The 16454-nt window shown below is 34.3% G+C and overlaps 1 long non-coding RNA gene across 2 annotated transcripts; it reads left to right on the forward strand.

Moving 5' to 3' along the window:
* The first annotated feature begins 285 nt into the window (after positions 1-285).
* LOC128186472 (uncharacterized) lies at positions 286-3069 on the forward strand. Of its 2 annotated transcripts, XR_008243954.1 has the most exons (6): positions 286-412; positions 577-819; positions 974-1407; positions 1497-1687; positions 2211-2325; positions 2781-3069. It is a non-coding gene; the product is annotated as an uncharacterized LOC128186472 (long non-coding RNA). The 2 variants fall into 2 exon arrangements; XR_008243953.1 differs by lacking the exon at positions 2211-2325.
* The last annotated feature ends 13385 nt before the right edge of the window (positions 3070-16454 follow it).

Below are 16454 nucleotides of genomic sequence, written 5' to 3' on the forward strand. Positions count from 1 at the left end.
GTTTAAAGAGACCACTTTGACGTAATATTGGGATTGTTAACGCTGGCAACTAATAGTGAAAGTTCTTAGGTTTATCCATCAATATTGTCCAGTGCGTAGCTTTCAATTGTAATATACGGAGTCAGACGGGTGTATCCATGTACCTATTTCCAAAAGATCCGAAGTTCAGGAGAATTTAGACGCGAAATTTACGCCGCGACGGATTCAAAGTCACCGACTATTCAAAGTTATGTGCCAAACATTTTACGCCCGACCAATTTACATGTACTACACTCCCTGCTTTAGCGAAAAAGTGCGGATATAAGAAGCTGGATCTTCGGCCAGATGCGATTCCTACTCTGTTTGACCTCCCGGGAAAGTTGAGAAAAAACTGAGGACATCTACAGCCTTCTTAAAGCGAAGGACGATCGAGGTAATTAGGGTATATGCATATTCTTGATGGATACAACATATGTCGGCCCACACTATGCGATCTTAGAGTAAATTCATTGCAGATATCATATATTTGTTACTATTTTTCTGTTAAAAAATTGTCTTTATTGATAAATATTAAGTGGACTTTTTTGCTATTCATAGGAGTCTACAAAAAGCTGGACACCATTTCCAAATAGAAATATTGTGAACTGATTTGGGCATGGGCTTACTCCATCAGTAATCACATTTTTTTCTGTGCAGCTACCATTGATGGAAATGGAGATTTGGTTCGGGAGAAATGGGTCTCCATACTAAATCACGTGTTGGACATTTACGAGGGACACGGCGAGTTATACCGAAGGTGCCTTCATGGACCTGTGGATAACGGACTCTGGATTAGGAGAAGTACTTTTGCTATTTTGTATTAAAATGTTTTAATGGAATTAATTTCAAAGTTATTGCAGTATTTTCTTGTGACGCCTTGTAATTATAATGTATTTTCTATGTATATGTATTTAACATTGTGGTACATTTGTATTTAAATGTTTTTGTTTTTTAGGATCTAAGGCATTCTTAGAGTTGGAATAAGTTGACGATTGCTGTAAACAGACATCAAACAGTTATCTCGCATTGGTCAAACCCCTTGCTTGGAGGCATTCCACAAAGTGGTGTGCTCATTCGCACCCAAAGCTGTTCACTCTTTAGTCCCCTACCGGTTTTCACCGGAGGGGACTATAGCTTTCTTCTGCGTCCGTCAGTCCATCCGTCCGTCTGTCTGTCCGTCCGTCTGTCTGTCCTACTTCAGTTTTCCACACTTTTTTTCTTTATGCGTTTGAGGAATAATATGAAATTTGCTGAACAGCTTCAAAATGTCAAACTACAGATCAAGTTTACACTTGGGGAGTGGTAGAAGCAATACCGTGTTTCATATCCATCCAAAGGGCAGAAAAGGAGAAGGTGTTGCGAAGGAAGTTAAAGTTGATCAAACTTTTAGTAAGTTTTATGTTTAATGCTACATGTAAGTTATACATGTACAGTGTACACGAACACCTGGTTGTTAATATCTTTTCTCTTTTTTGAAGACTACATCTTTGATCTGATGGCTGCTGTTGTAACTCTGCGAACTGTCAACGATAGCTATGTAAAAACTAGAGAGGCCCTTGACAGATTGCCAAGAAGACAACCCCCACCGCTGTCCCAGAGCACCCCGACACCACCTAAACAAGTGACTGTCCAGCAACATATTGGCCGTTTTAATAATTGACAATAACAGGTATGTTGATTAATTATTAAAAATTCAGTTGTACAAGAATTAAATTCCTGGGTCCCCCGCCGGTCAAGCAGTATACTAGTATCGAGTCTATCGACCAATGCTGATTTTCGAACTTGACCAAGGTATTGGTGGAATAAACATTTGGTATAAATTTAATGAAAATCCGTCAAAATTTGTAGGCATGAGAGCGCTTACAAGGTCAATTTTTGGATAAAACGGAGTCATTGTTGTGGTCAAAATCCCATAACTCCAACAAAAAGTATTGACCAATGCTGATTTTCGAACTTGACCTAGGTAATAGTGGTATTTACATTTGGTATAAATTTAATGAAAATCCGTCAAAATTTGTAGGCATGAGAGCGCTTACAAGGTCAATTTTTGGATAAAACGGAGTTATTATTGTGGTCAGAGTCCCATAACTCCAGCAAAAAGTATCGACCAATGCTGATTTTCAAGCTTGACCAAGGTAATAGGTGTATAAACATTTGGTATAAATTTAATGAAAATCCGTCAAAATTTGCAGGCATGAGAGCGCTTACAAGGTCAATTTTTGGATAAAACGGAGTCATTATTGTGGTCAGAGTCCCATAACTCCAACAAAAAGTATCGATTAATGCTGATTTTCGAACTTGACCAAGGTAATAGTGGTATAAACATTTGGTATAAATTTAATGAAAATCCGTCAAAATTTGTAGGCATGAGAGCGCTTACAAAAAAGTGTGACGGACGGACGCATGGACACACGGACCCACAAACGGACGCCCGGCATTTCTATGTCCCCGCTCCGCGTTGCGGCGGGGGTCAAAAATATTTGTACATGTATATTCTTTACTGTCTTATCCTCGCGATGTGTTATATTTAGCTTATATTGATTTCATGGTCACCAAAAGACATTTTAATGTACATTTATAATCATACTTCATTAACTTTATGATATGCATTCTGTTACGTTATACATGTTAATTATTTAAAACATATTTTAAATGCATGCACTGCTTTCAGCTTTGTATATTTGAATGATCAAAATCACAATAAAATAATTTTATAGACTAGATTTAATTTTAATTTTTATTATTTTAACGTTCTTCTCCAGGATAGCGAAACCCACAGTACTGCTGGTTGGGAAACTGGTTCTTGATAGCCGTCAATACACAGGCTGGTAGAATCCTCCTTTTGTGTCGTCCCCGACGCCTCAATATAAACCTGACAAATCTTCTATAAGCAAGGTGTCGATAAAGCCTACATGAGAAATTTGAAGGCGACTTTTAAATTGTGATATGTTTAATTAAATTAACGGGAACTTTATTTTGGCTGTAAAATTTGATTAACTGATTTCTCTTGATATTTTTATGCATTTTTAAGAAAAGATCTTACCCATGGATTGGTTCTTCATCTCCCAAAGGTCCATTGTCGTGGATATATTCATAATACGATAATTGTAACACATGGTGGTTTATGCAGTTAACTTTAAAACTTTCATGATCTGTGATACACTTTAATTTTTCTTGATGAACCTTCCTAGCTACTTCTGTAATTCCAAAGCAGCATCTGCATTCTCTTGCCGCGTCCATGATAACAATTATTACAGCTGCACCTGTGTAAGGTCAATCAATAAAAAAATATGCTGGGTAATATAGACGACATGAATAAAATATTTACATGTATCAAGTATTATCCTAGATATCTTCCAAGGATGGTAATTAATAACATTTTCTATATTGTAACTAATACATATATTATCAAAATCTGACTTGCATATCTATATGGAGTAACTGAAAATATACTTTAAAAGTATGTTTAATTTGTTAATATATCGTGAATGAATTTTGCGGAGGAAATTCTAACCAGCTTAAAACATGCTGAAAAGCGTGAATGAATGATTAAATCTGCTATGTGCATCCTACTCAATTATATATGGAGTTTGATTTCATTAATGTTCTATAACTTAAACTTGCTAAATAATTTTAGACATATTTTACCAGTCAGTGTTACATGGAACCAGTGCGGATTGATCATCTGCATCGTCTTCGTCAATACTATCTTCAGATGAAGATTCTACCGTCTGATTTGCGTTAATAGGTTCACACTGGTACCCTTGTACAACAAACTGTGGACCCTCGTCAAATTCCTCCATTAGAAATGAATATAACAAACGTTGTTGACTTCTCCGCTGTTTTCCCTTATTTTAACAAGTTAAAAGTGGTCTCATCTGACGTCACAAAATCGGAAAATCAAGAACGATAATCAGGGAACGATTTTCTATAACTAGCGACTTAAAACCTATGTTTTCAAGTGAAAATGATCAGCAACATTTTTTTTTTCATATTTTTTTACGAAGTATATAAAATGTAAAGCTGATATTTATTAGGAAAAAAACTACTATTAAAAACCGTCTCCAATGACCTTTAAACAGAACCCTTTCAAATAGGATAAAGTCTATTTGAAAGGACAACAAACGGATTTGGATTTTTTCCTCGATTGCTTGGCAGGAGCATATAGATCAGTCTCCTAGTTTCACTCCAAACATGTTAATGCTTGGGAAGAAGATAAGATTACCGACTGAGATTGTTTAAGGATCCTAGACAACACAGGAGAGACAATTACATCTTGAGTGAGTTATTTGGAATTCATATGTGAAAGTACAAAGCACAAAGCATTGTCCAGAACAGGGCTAGTTCAGCAAAACGACAAAAAGAGTCCTACGACCCGAGGGTAAAAATTATATCTTTAAAAGCAGGGAACATCATTTGGTATCATCATGAGACCACGCGAGAAGAAATACATACTGGGGACGTTGTGTTACTTTGGAAAATAAAACGCTTTCAATTTCAGAAATAAATGCAAAGAAGTCTATGCACCACAATAAGATAGAGAAATACAGCATCACCGACGTTCCAATATGGTGTAAACGATAGAATTCGATTTAATATTAACAATAACGTATAATAAGAATGAGGATTTAAGAAATCTACCACATGCCCTTTGTCCCTTAACTTTTTGCTGCCATTAAATGAGTGATACCCTCAATAATGACAGGGTCAACAATTTGAGAAAAGTAAAATTTTATATACTATCATAATTTTGACATCATTGCAGATGGCCAGAGGAAAAGTCTTTCAGTGTGTCCAGTAAGAGGGACGACAAGGGAAAAGGCAAATATAGAAAGCCATATACTCCGAATGCATGCGTCAAATTTTCAGACTATGTGGATACACGTGCATTGAAGCCATAAAATTCGTGTGGCATAACATAGGTCTGAAGGACCATACTAAGAAAAGGAAAGCCAGCAGAGATAAGTGCGGCGAATCTAGATATATGATACTTGGCGGAACTCCTTTCTCCTCGCAGAGGGAAAGGATCTTGAGAGATGGGATACGACCAGATCGGAAAAATTCTAGAAGGCCAAGGACGGACAGAAGGTGAAAGCAAAGACCCTTTCATCTCTGCCATCCAAGACAGATGATATCACACCAACCCATTTAGGAATTGGCAAGTCCGAGGAAGTTAGGGCCCTCGAGAGGAATCTCACAGAAGAGATTATCTTGGACGAACATTTTGTGTTGAAGCCTACAGAAGAGGGAGTTCTCCCCGAAAGTTTCCCCAAACATCCAGTGCGAATGGTATAAGAGAATGTTTCGCCTCCTCTTCTCAATCTAGCGTCGATTTAAAAGATACCCTGGAAAACTTCTATTAGATGGTTTCGGCCAAAGCTGACCAAAGATGTGGTGTGACAGAACACACCCTCGAACAACTTGCCGGGAAGTTGGAAAACCCAAAACGTAAAAGATTGAGATTTCTCGATCGATCCCCCCCCCCCCCCCCCGGCCATATCAATTCCCGGACAAGCGGTGGAAAATATATTGGCGTTAGTTACTCATGGACTGTTTTCTGCATATTCTATTTTACATGTTTATGAACTTTCTTGTACTGTAATTTGTGTATAAAATTTGTTCATGGGGATATATTCATGACGACGATTATGGCATGAACAGCCTGATGAATGAATTCATAGATTTCGAATTTTTCACTCCCGGTCCAGGACCCTACAAACACTATAAATAAAACATTCCTTTCTCTCTCTAGGTTATACCTTCATTGATATTAAATAGCATCGTTAATTATGTTCCTATTCTCGATAGTCAACATGTTTCCAAGTTATATTTATGCCGTAGCGTTCACTATTACTAATTGTTTCATTCAATGAAAATGTAAATATGCAACTCAAGTTGCTCACAAAGTAGCGCCACCGTCACCAAGTCTCCATAATGAGATCTGCAAATGGTTCATGGGGAGCGGAGTGGACCGAAACCCTTGACTCGCCAAGCTTGATGGGTGATAACCCCACATAAAACTTTTAGTTCTTTATTCATTTTTTCTAAACTTGGAGTATTTTTTATGGTGAATCATTTCAAGTTATTTCCAGTTAAATGTGTTATAATAACAAGTCGATCTCGTTGTTAACACGTTTTTCTTTTGTGTTGTGATTTACACAAGAGTGAAAGCATCAGCGCATTGTTTGCATTTAATTTGTTACATCGTTTAAATAAATAAAAGTATTAACTTTCTAAATTCGTGTCTTCTTACAACAAGTCTTTAGACTTCAGTTCAAGTTCATTACCAATGTTCGTTTATATGGTATACTTCTTTTTTAACGGCACCTCAGATTGTGTAAAAATAACACTTTCTCACAAGGATCTTGCAATGTGTAAACGGAATTTGGGATACGTTGGTCCCTTTAATTATATGATATAAATATTCATGACATAGGAAGGGTGTTTTTAGATTGGGTATTAAATCAGATTTCTTTACATCTCCCTTAATTGCAAAATGATCTGCATTACTTAGTATATCAGCATAGGAAATGCTTTTTCACCGATTTCAATTATCCTTTGAAAACTGTTTTCTTTGATTCAATCTGTTTTAGAAGAAAGCAAATTCAATCTAAACAACCACGCAATGTAGTGAATTTAATGAATTTTAACAATATTTAATTAGAGATTATTTTCATGGCCGCAGAAAAATTAATTAATAAATTTTATGAAGCGCATTTTGTAAATTCAGACTTTATGCAGTATACAAATGTGAAACTACAATAAGAAAAAGAAGTCTGTCACACAACAATTTGACCATGGGAATTAACATTTACTGTAATTTTGTAAATATAAAGACATTTGGTTTTTGATCAAAATTATTGAAACAGAAATTATTATTTTCTGGCAAATAAAATCAGAACATAATTCTGATACAATAAAAGCATAATTTTGACAACATTCAATTTCAAAAGTAAATTACTATTAGACAAGGGGAATACGTTTGTGTGTGTGTGTGTGTGTGTGTGTGTGTGTGTGTGTGTGTGTATATATATATATATATATATATATATATATATATATATATATATATATATATATATATATATATATATAACTGTTGAAATAACCACAAACAAGAGAAAAGCTGTCAATATGACAGCAACCCCGGTTTTCTTTTGTGTGATGAACAGCATCCATAATCAATTTGTCAACCCTGAATTGCTGAACACAAGTTTAACAGCGGGTTTATTTTTCATTATTGATCAGAAATCGAAAGCTTAGCAATGTGCACGGCTCTGATATACATGTATGTACAACTTATTTGCAAAAGAGCAATTTCCTATCTTCAAAAATGAAGAGGGAGTCATCCTTACAGTAGGGGTACCCTATATGCAATAATTTGTTAAAAAAAAAACGAAGCTGGTATTATTTTCATAAAGTATAAGAATTTTGAAAGCAAAATCTTAACATATCCTAAAAAATCTTTGGACTTCACAGGACATAGGCTCTAACTTAACGAAGCTCAAAAAGTAGGTGGACGTAAATAAATCATTTTTCTAGTCAACAATATGTAGCAAATACTTCTAGTAAAGCTAGTCAACATCAAGTTGTTAGGTAACGGAAACATGCAGCATATCATGATGACTGGATTCAAACAAAATTGACAGTGATATCATGTTCGTTAAATATAGAGAATTTTTATTTAAAGTTAAATGCTTCGTGTATCTTTTTCTATTATACCATTCACTATAAACTATAAAATTATTTTAAATAATAATGAATAATAAATCGTGAAAGAATTCATAATTCAAACATGCGATTTACGCATATGCATATTGATAATATTATCGTCTTAGATTTATTATTCTAATAAATCCTCCAAAACAAGTTTTATAAGACCCCTTTCCGCTTGCAGAACAAACTATTTAGGGAATGACAATATCTCGAATGAACTTAATGAAAGCGTTGTAGCATTAAATCCAGACGACATTAAATGTCAATAAACCATCATCTTTCAAGTAGCTGGGGGCGTAGAGTTTATTGCCGCTGTTTAGTCAAAGGATGTTACAATGTACGCATTTTGACAGAAGTTTTAAATTTAATTTAATGGAACAGAATATATCTTGCTATTAAAATACTAGACGTTACCTAAATTGCAAATTTTGGAGTGAAATGAACATTCCCCACAAAAAGCAGCTTCCATGGAATCAGAGCGCGAGGATTTAAAACATGATGCACTTCCAGCATTGTATCCAAAGCCAGCGCAGAGATGATCCTTTGAACACGCAGTCGTACATAGTTCTTTACTGTAGTCTAGTAAAACCAAGTAGTAACTTTGTGTTTTTCGGTACGATCCATGGTCTTTGAAGGTTATGGTACAGCCTGTACGAATAATTATTTCATTTTAAATACGTTTTGAAAAGAACAGTCTATGTAACATTTCTGAAGAACATTTAAAAAAAAGGCATGATACAGAGCTACAATAACGTACTTGTTAAAATTTTTTAAAATCATGAAAATAAAGGAATCCATTGTATAAGGTTTAACATTGATTTTAATTCTGTATCTTTATCGAGGGCTGTTCGTCATACAGCAATTAATCAACTTCAAAAATGTCTACGACAAACAAGCCTTTCAAAAAACAACCAACCAAGAGACCAACAAGTCTTGACGGTCACATGTATACTTAGCTCGTGGATGGACTGTCCATGTCTGCCAAGTCTTTTAATAATCATTTTGGAGTCTACACCCAAATATGATCGAGACTTAGCTTTTATCCTTGCCTTTATTATAACCTTGCACAACTTGTTGCGCAGAGGATATAGCTTTGCTGCTAAGGGTGTGTGTTTGTATGTAAAACACTGCCGACTATTTATGCCAGTGCCAAGGTGGCATTTAAGCACCCGCATAAGATGCATTTTCGTAAAAACCCATGCATACCAAATGATAGACCATTGTCTAGAGAGTATATATTAATCATTTTTGTTTTAAGAAATTAATATTCCATAGGAAAATAAAAATTCCTAGAGGAAAAACAATTTTCTGCAGGAAATATTGAAAATCCTACAGTATTTTTTAAATACGTTTTGAAAAGAACAGTCTATGTAACATTTCTGAAGAACATTTAAAAAAAAGGCATGATACAGAGCTACAATAACGTACTTGTTAAAATTTTTTAAAATCATGAAAATAAAGGAATCCATTGTATAAGGTTTAACATTGATTTTAATTCTGTATCTTTATCGAGGGCTGTTCGTCATACAGCAATTAATCAACTTCAAAAATGTCTACGACAAAATTAATATTCCATAGGAAAATAAAAATTCCTAGAGGAAAAACAATTTTCTGCAGGAAATATTGAAAATCCTACAGTATTTTTTAAATACGTTTTGAAAAGAACAGTCTATGTAACATTTCTGAAGAACATTTAAAAAAAAGGCATGATACAGAGCTACAATAACGTACTTGTTAAAATTTTTTAAAATCATGAAAATAAAGGAATCCATTGTATAAGGTTTAACATTGATTTTAATTCTGTATCTTTATCGAGGGCTGTTCGTCATACAGCAATTAATCAACTTCAAAAATGTCTACGACAAACAAGCCTTTCAAAAAACAACCAACCAAGAGACCAACAAGTCTTGACGGTCACATGTATACTTAGCTCGTGGATGGACTGTCCATGTCTGCCAAGTCTTTTAATAATCATTTTGGAGTCTACACCCAAATATGATCGAGACTTAGCTTTTATCCTTGCCTTTATTATAACCTTGCACAACTTGTTGCGCAGAGGATATAGCTTTGCTGCTAAGGGTGTGTGTTTGTTTGTATGTAAAACACTGCCGACTATTTATGCCAGTGCCAAGGTGGCATTTAAGCACCCGCATAAGATGCATTTTCGTAAAAACCCATGCATACCAAATGATAGACCATTGTCTAGAGAGTATATATTAATCATTTTTGTTTTAAGAAATTAATATTCCATAGGAAAATAAAAATTCCTAGAGGAAAAACAATTTTCTGCAGGAAATATTGAAAATCCTACAGTATTTTTTAAAAATCATAAAGCAAATATATTTTCTTAAAGAGAAAAGGATGTCCTTTAGGGGGTGCGTCTTTTTACCCCAATGAATCCCAATGATACTTAATGATACGTAATGAATTTCGAAATACCCTTAATGATAAGATCATGACACACACTGAGGTTCTAAGCAATGTTTGTAAAAGTGAGAACTTTCAGTGTTTCTCCATATGTATTTAGATATTAACGTTAACCAGACACAACTTTTGCACAGACATTCGGATGGACAAGGTGATTCCTATAACCCCAAACCCTCCCCCAAATAACTTTGTTGGGGGGGGGGGTAAATTATGTGCTTTAAAAAATTATTGGGGTTCATCAAAGTGTCATTGGGGCTTATTTAGGTATCATTACAGCTAAAATACGGTATCATTGGTAAGTTAATGTTTATCGGAGACTGGTTGGGATAATTTGTTCATTAAGTACATGTAATCTTGTATAAATGGTATATATTTCTGTATCATTTGAAAAATTAAAAATTAATCGGTGAATGAATCATTCAACAGAGCTCATTTCAAGTTTATTGTGATTCGTTGAGGGTATCAACGAAATTTGGTAGGGGTATCAATGGGTTCACTGGGAAATCAATCGGTGAAAAAACGCCGCGTAAGTAAAATTTTAATCATTTGTGTAACATGTTGGTACATACATGTAAAATTCATTCAGTGTATCAATTATTAACATACTTAGTATCACTAGGGTATTTCAAGGTTCGCTGAGGTATCATTGGGGTTCATTGAGATATCGTTGGGGTTCATTAGGTTAAAATATGCATAGGAATTTGATTCAGTCCGGTAGTTGTTTTTTTTTTTATAGGAAATCAAGATTTCCCATTAAATTTTATAATCCTGTAGGAATTTTGTTCAAATCCTATCGGAATTTAAATTCCCATAGAAAGTTAATTTTTGGTTGGAAATTTCAAATATCATATAGGAATATCGTTTTTCCGATGGGAAAAATTATTTTCCTGTAGAATTTTATTTTTTAAAGGTAAAAATCTCACATGACAGGTGAGATTCCTTAACAACAAAGTGGGTTAAAAACTCTTTAAGCAAACTCTTTATGGTCTATCATATGGCATATCTAAATTTTAGCTTAGATGGGGACATGCCACCTTGGCACTGGCATAATTATCAGGAACAGGGTGGATACACATGTATCTATTTTAAAAAAAAAACCTTCGAATGCATGTTTACCAAACTTTGTACATGTAATTTAAAATATATATCGAATTTAACTTTAAACCTGATTTGCGAAATGTTACCCCAGCCTTCTCTCTCTTTGACTCATGTTATCACTGAATTTATAAATATAAGAATTTGATATATAAACTAGAAAAAATGGTAATCAATCTGCATATTGGTTTGAGATTTCAAAGGGACATAGACACGATTTAATCTCTTAATTTTCTAATTTTATTAAATTAGTTGTAATGTCTTGAATGGTTAATATAGGTATTTCAATGCTTCGTCAAAATTTGAAAGTCAAATATTGAGTTACAGGCACAATGCATTTGAAATTCTTTGTTTTATAAACAAAACTCGAATTTTGTTATATGATCAGTAAACGTATAATCAGTTTATCTTGTCACTATAATGGTAATTACATTACATTACATTATTTGTAAACAAATATTAGACTCGCTGATAACTTAAGAACGAATCGTTACCACTGTATCTCGCTTATAACATTTTGTCAATCATTTAAGAATGCACATGTGATCCATTTTACCCATAAAATTAAAAACATTTTTATTATCTCAAATCGGAACCAAGTTCCTTAAAAAAGAGTTTTGCATAATGCATGTTTAAAGTTTATTAAATACTGGTATGGCTATACTAATTCAAAAATAGCACTTACCCTCAGATACATAAAGCAAGGTAAAATATAACAATACGATAATCCTGCAACTCATGTTGAACGATCTTCCGCTATCAACGCATTGCTCTGTATACAACCGGAGAAACTCCTATGTATCATTCAAATGAAAGATAGATATCAATATATATTTTGATAACATAAATCTTTTGTTTGAATTATTACTTTGCATATATTATTCAGTCAAGAAGTTTGGAATAATTTTAAAAAGCCATCTTATAATCCTTTATAAGATTCCTATGTCCTGTGCTACTCAAGTTGTTTAGCTATTATGAGGCAACGTAAAAGCTGCCTTTTGTAGAATGATGTCGTCTTTTTGTAGATTTTCATTTAAACGTCCATAGAATAGTTCAGGTATAATGATGTTCTTTATTTCCTTTGCATGCCTCATTATAATAATTAGGGTCCCGCTCTGCGGGAGATCTATACTGATCAACCTGTCCGTCCGTCTATCCGTCCGCTTCTCCAGAGCATATCTTCTCTTCTCTTGACCCAATCTGTAGTATATTTTATCCACAGAATGCATTTGGGTAAAATTACCATAAACCATTTTCTAAGTTTAAGGATAAGATCAGGGCAGAATTATATAACAAGAGGCCAATGCCCAATAGGCCTTAATGGTCACCTGAGTAGTATATTACACAAACTTGTCGAGGAGTCTCATATATTCATTTAATTGGGTTTTATTCTCGAATAGAAAAATTATAAATATGTAATGACGACCACCTCCCTGTCTGAAATCTTTCAAAAGGAACTATGAAACCCATAATTTTAGCGAAAAAATTTAAGATCTGGTCTACAAAGTCATGAATTCAGTTTTCCCTTCAGGTGTGTGGGAGTAAAGAAGATAATTTTTAAACATTATATGCATTAATTCCTAAACATCCATTTTTGCCTTGCCCTAGAGTCAAAACTTATACTCCAGGGGACATGAAATTAAAATTTTAGTAGATGACTTCGTGGTAAACATAATTTTGAAGTCAGTTTTTTTAAACAGATGTGCGAGAATAAAGAAAAAGATTTTAAAACATTATATGCATTAACACTATATTGCCCCCCCCCCTTCCATGCCCTGAACCCCTGACCCTTGGGCCATGAATTTCAGCAGTAAGTGGACATTAAGTGGACATGTATTCCGTTTTTGGCCACATGTTTTGGAGTAAAGAAGATTTTTAAAGATTTTAATACATTTTTACTATATGGCCATATTAGTCCCACTCTAGAGCCTGAACCCCTGACACAGGGGTCATGAATTTCACAATTTTAATAGAGGGCTTTATGGAGAACATAATCATGCATTTAGTTTTTAACAAATATATATGGGAGTAGAGAAGATTTTCTAAGATTTAATACATTTTTTCTATATGGCCTTATTGGTCCTACCCTAGAGCCAGAACCCCTGTCACAGGGGTCATTAATTTAACGATTTTGGTCGAGGGCTTCATGGAATCATACTCGTGCATTTAGTTTTTAACAAATACATATATGGGAGTAGAGAAGAAGAGGGCTTCATGGACATTATAACCATGCAACCAGTTTTTTCCTCACATGTGTGGGAGTCGAATAGCAGATTTTTGAAAATTTTGCTTTTTTGCATTATTTGTTCCCAATTGTCGTGACCCGGGGTGGTAGAGCCACGAATTTCACAATTAAGATTCCTCTTGCCAGAGAGATGTTTCACACCAAAAATGGTAACATACTTCACTCACAGTGTCTGTGGTCGGAGGGTGTGCGGTGATTTTGAAGAAATTTGTAGGTCAAGGGTTCAGCGCAGTGTAGTTAAGAGGGCCAATAAAAATATCGGCGAATAAAAAATGAAATATAAATAAAAACATGAATACGTAAGTTCAACGGGCATGTCCTTTTTTAAAATCAATAACGGCCGCTCAAATGCAATACATTCCTGAAACAAATAATTATATAATAGTACAAAATTTTATGTGCATAGTGGTCACGTGATACGGCACGCAATTGCATGGTTCAAGCAGATATATTTGGTTTTAAGGTCATATAAAAATGTCACTATTGCAACGGCATATTAATGTCAGATTCACAACTGAATTATAAAAAAAATTGATTTTACATCGTAGATTCTGAAAAATAATGCGAACTTTCAAAGATACGATTATTTGTCAGGAGAAACCAAAATTATAATGCATATGTTCATTTAATAATTTTACAAGGATCTTGGAAGTTTTTGAATTACATTGCTTATTTAAAATTCACATGTAAACGTTTGTCATGATCAGATAAGTGAATACACTTGCAACTGAATGATTTATAAAGGTGCCCAACTTTAAGATATACGATATGTTATTCAGAACTGAGGTTGCCTCATTATACGATGCATGTTATATGTATAATTATTACAAATTTAAAATAAGACTACATAGGTAGCATTTTACTAATAATAATGTTGATAAAAATATTCATTTATAATTCTCCGTTAATCTATGACATTTATTTTTCTTCACTAAAAAACTGCACGATAGCCTTCAATGACTTAACTTTATGCGTCATTTTGAAGCATATGAAGTCATATTTTGTAGTACAGTGAGAAAGACCTCTCGCTTATTTTTCAGTGTTAACGATATGACGGACATCGAAATTGTATGTAAAAGCATTTGTTGATTTTAATCAAAAGATTAGTGTAAATTAATTTGTTAATAAATGAATAAATAAGAACAGTTGATGTTTGTAATATATCGTGATGTCATAATGCACATTTCCCGTACTTTTTGTCAGATGGAATTTATTGACAGCCTTAACTGTGCTTCGAGGTCATATCAGACCACGAAAAAGTCCTTTTTTAGATCATATTTACTTTCCACGTAGCCTATTTGGCTCAAACTTCACACCAAGAGAGCTTTTGAGTAAAGGGTGTGTAGTGACCTTAAAAGAATTTTTAAGGCAAAATGTGAAGGATATAGCAGAGTTATATGAAAAATCCTAGTCGGGAGCATATCTTCACGCCCTTTGCTCATACTTCACCAATATGGTGCCTTTCATCAAAGGATGTAGTGACCTTGTATGATGTTTGTAGGTCAAGTGTCAAGGTCATATCCGATCACACAAATTTATTTCTTTACTAGCAATAAATATTCCCCACTTAGCCTTATTTGGCTAATACAGCTCTTTGGTAAATGGCATGCAGTGATCTCGAACCAAGTCAATGTGAAGGTCACATCGGATCTTTTTATCAGTCTTAGACTGTATATTGTTTCCCATTTGCTCAATCTTGCTCAGATTGGAAAAATGCCTGTATGTAAAGGGTAATGAGATTGAATTAGAAGTACTATGCTAGCAGGAAGACTTACGTTTTAGATTAAGGTCAAATTTAAGTTAAAGGTCAAAGCAAAATTTTTTGAAATTCTTTCCATCCTTATGTCCATAAATTAAGCAGGGCCCTTGAATTGGTCACTATCTCAATCTTTTCTAGTTTTATTTTAAACAATATTTTAAGTCTGCACAGACTGTACGTATTTAGGTAATGATATTGTAAATACGATTTATTTTTCTATTCAGTTTTACATTCTCTGCCTACGAAATTGAAAATCGGTTGGGGACTTACACACTTTAACTTTCCTGATGACTGAAATGTAAGACGTGTGAAGTTTTTGACCGGTAAAATGTTGAAACCTGCACAGCCTTCCTATGTAGAACTCGGTAGAGACAACCTAAAACACTGTCAAGCTGTGGTTAATTTTCTTATTTCTCGCACAGGTATTACAAACCTGTATTTAGTTTTTCGTTGCTTTCATCTATGATTAAGACGAACGTGCAAAAGATGTTATAGTTCGAACTAAAGTCATGCATTGTTACAGGTGTTATATTCAAAATAAATTTTGAAATTCACTGCCCATGCCATGGGACGGAAGTTAAGGTTTTCTTGGGGGGGGGGGGGGGGTTTAAATTTGACCATATTTTGAACATGTCACCTGGCGACATTACGATAATTCGTAAATCAAATTTGTTTTATCTTAAAAATCTACTTTAATATCTTATATATTGGCATCTTCGCTATCCAAGGGTTTTTGGGCCGAGTTTTACTTAGGTCGTAATTTTTTTTGACGTTAACGAAGATTTCATGGTCGGATTTACGTGCGTGTAGATATCGTTTTACTAAAGGTCGTAACCACCACGTAAACGTAGGAACTGGTGAAAATTCCCCAGTAGCTTACGTCTGAAACTCTTCACAAGGAGATTAAAAAGTGTATATTGCAACGGATGCTGTGCATGCCCGATGCTACTTCCGTGTTCCTCTGCCAAATGGAGACTGTCAAATGAAGAAGGAAGTAAGAAAGCTAAATTGGAATACTATGCGGATTCCACGAAGTTATCCATGGGAAGCTTTCCCCAGTGCTGACCACAGATTCAATAACAAACAAGCACGTAAGGTAGGCTACATCTTAATATGTACATGGTTAAATGAGTGTCGATATCGCACCCAAATTCATCGGGAAAAATCACAATCATATTATTCGTAACTGATCAA

Source organism: Crassostrea angulata, chromosome 6 (genome assembly GCF_025612915.1).
Source record: "Crassostrea angulata isolate pt1a10 chromosome 6, ASM2561291v2, whole genome shotgun sequence".
Classification (NCBI taxonomy): Eukaryota; Metazoa; Mollusca; class Bivalvia; order Ostreida; family Ostreidae; genus Magallana; species Magallana angulata.